The following is a 3238-nucleotide window of genomic DNA, read 5'->3' on the forward strand; positions in this document are numbered from 1 at the left end:
TGTGTGTGTGTGTGTGTGTTATAGCACCGGTTGCAATTAAATCTGTCAGATTTCGGAACAAAAAAGGACGAGAGATGAAATCATTAAACCACATTTTATCACGCAGTATTTTGCTAGTTACATGACGCATTCTTCATGACAACAATAATGATAACTGCATTTAGACAGCGAGTGTCTATGTCCTACAGCATGCCCTGTGCGCTTTACACAGCTATCGTTATGCCCCCCCCCCCAAGTCTTCACTAAGTTTGATTTAGAAAAGGGACCATTTGCAGTGGATCTGTCAGTTGACTTCCTTGAGTCGGGCCGAGTTGTGTCTTCAGGAAAACAAGTGACTACTTGTTTAGGGTGTCAGGAAGGTGGGAACCTCGCAGCTTGTTCGGCTCAGTGCAAAAACGGGATTTGTGGACACCAGCGCAATAGTCTCAAGTCAAAAAGTGTCGATGAGAGTTGACAAGTTCTTTCACTGTTTTTATTTTTCAAATGAGTGCGCATTTCCACCTGGTTGTGTAAAATGCCTTAGCCAAGGCCATAAGGTTGTGATCGGAGATGGAATTGGACCAGCGACGAAACAGCGGTGATTATATATTTGTAGTCACTCATAAGGTCGTAAGACTACCAACACAGTGCGTGCAGATGGTAGGAGGTTCAATGCCACCATTGCGTTACGTACGTTTTACCTGTGCTCGCCGCTTTTGGGGGTATTTCCTCGCCACCCAATGCCAAGACTACGAAAGCCTTTGCTAGGTCTTATTCCCGGAGATGGTAAATTCGGAGGATCCTGCTATTAAATTAACTAGCATTGTTGAATCTAAGGGGCCTCTGAATTGTTGTCCTTGGCATATAAAAGCAGGTAATGCTACTTATGAGATGATGAACTCAAATACGTGATCCGGTCAAAGTGTGTGAAGGAAGACAAGTCTACGATGATAATCCAAATGTTTTCCTCACTATGCGGGCTGTCCCTGACAGAACATAGCCGAAGTAATCCATTTAATCTACACAGCACTTACAATTGAAATTACAGTTGTAATTGTTTTAAGCCCCTTCTACTTCTATACAAGCTCGTATATTTGAGGAGGCAGTCTGGTTCGTCCATGACTGTTAGGGCTATTCCGGGCTGAGAAAGAAACAACGTCTCTGCAGACAGACGGAGATACTCGTTGAAGTCGTATCTTTTGCTTGTGACAGAAAGGAGGGGGGTGGCGAGGGAGTGGGAGGAAGAGAGTGACTGAAATAGATGATAGATGGAGAAGTAATCGGAAAAACTTTAATAGAATCAAATTGATATAAGTTTTCTTTGTGTTTTGTCCTCTACTGCTTGTGTTTGTACATAGTATTTCCTCTACGCCAGTTTATATTGGCTTCCCAAAAGGAGAGGGATATCCTGAGTAATAAAACAGTTAGTTTAGTTTTAGCAGAGTTTTTACGGCGCTCGCAACTGGATACGGTCATATGATGATCCAGGGGTGGATGGCAACAGAGAAGCCCATACAGAGAATCAGATTTACTCTGCTCACCTCTCAAGCTTCAACGGCACAAGGTCTGCTTCGAATATCTAGGCACCCCGGAAATAGCGGGTCACAAGAGAGTGACAAACATACAAGTAGAGGATAAATGACGATAGTAAGGATAAGGAAAGAAAAAGCAGCAGATCCTCATATGCGGTTCAGGCACAGTTTTGAGAATGGCATTGATGAATCAGCCCATTTACTGAGCATAAGAACATGTTAATGTTCCCTCTTTGGAAATGGCATAAAGGCACGTCAGTCACTAGCACAGCTCTGGAAGGGGGGGGGGGGGGGGGGGGTAATGAAACAGTTAAGGAAAAGGTTTCCCATTGCATGCAGACAGGACCACCGATATGGTGGTCTGGTATCTTACACAAAACATGTGTGTGTGTGGGGTTGGGCTGGGTCTACCCTCCACAGATACGTTCCCGATCTCCTCTTACGTGGGAACTGATCTCACGTCATTTGCATGCTATAGCACCTAGCCCTAACCGTTTCACCGCAGACGTCCACAATCAAACCCAGAGGTCCCTGTTTTGTTTTATTTTTTTGTTTTGCTTTCTAGGGGGTGGGGGTATTTCTTTTTTTTTGGGGGGGGGGGAGTGTTTTACAGCGCTAGCAACCGCATAAGGTCATAAGAGAACGTGGGACACACCAAACATTTTTTCAGTTGGAGGGAAATTTTGAATTTTACCCGGGTGGCGGCCGAGGCCTACTCTTATCCATTTTGAACCACCAAGGGATCTTTAACATGCGCAACTTGCACACGAGACCTCCTAGATTTGTTGCCCTTTTCTGAGAAGGCTAGATGTTAGATCTTACTTACCTTAAGATCAGGAGTGTGTCTGAAAGACAGCAGTAAGAAGGCGTAAAGGAGAAGCAGTAGAAAGGCTGCAGAAAGAGTCAGGAGCCCAGAGGATGGGACAAAGGAGAGGGGGGCAGAAAGTGGATACGAAAGCAGACGACAGAACATTGTTAGAGAGCAGGAAAGGGTGTGAAGCGAGAAGTTTTAGAGAAGAAAATGTTCCGTCATTACCGGATTCGAACCCGAGACCTATTGAATGAGAGGCAAACCCCTTAATCTCTAGGCCACCTCAGCCCCCATGGATATCCTGAGTAATAAAACAGTAAACGAAAAGTTTTCATATTGCATGTAGACAGGACCACCGAAGTGATGGTCCAGTACCTTCTTGATCTCCCTTTGCGGGAACTGAACCCATGTCACCCACATGCTACAGTACCTAGTCCTAACTCTTTCACCGCGGACGTTCACAATCAACCCTAGAGGTCCCTGCCCTCCCCACCAGGCGCCAGACGAGGTTTTAGCAGCGATGGCGCGCCAGCGAGAGTTCCCCAGAGTGTTGTCATAAGGTCACCTCTTCCGTAAGCTGAGAAGCCGCAGCCACCAAGCAAAACAAAACACTCACCTCTGTGACGTCATATCTCTGGGATCGATACTCGCAATAGCGAAGAGTAGTAATGTCGATACTCTGGTGCTGTCGAGTACTGTGGAGACTTTGTTGTTTGTTTGGTTCATTTGATTTGTTTGGGTTTTTTTGTTTTGTTTTGTTTTTGGTCCTTTTTTGTCAGTCATGCAAGGGGCCATTGACTCTGTTTTGTTATGTGTTAGTGCGTGCACGGCGTGTGTGTGTGTGTGTTTGTGTGTGTGTTTGTCTGTGTGTGTGTATTTGGGTGTGTGTGTGTGTGTGTGTGTGTGTGTGTGTGTG

Source organism: Aplysia californica, unplaced genomic scaffold (assembly GCF_000002075.1).
Source record: "Aplysia californica isolate F4 #8 unplaced genomic scaffold, AplCal3.0 scaffold00080, whole genome shotgun sequence".
NCBI classification, from domain to species: Eukaryota; Metazoa; Mollusca; class Gastropoda; order Aplysiida; family Aplysiidae; genus Aplysia; species Aplysia californica.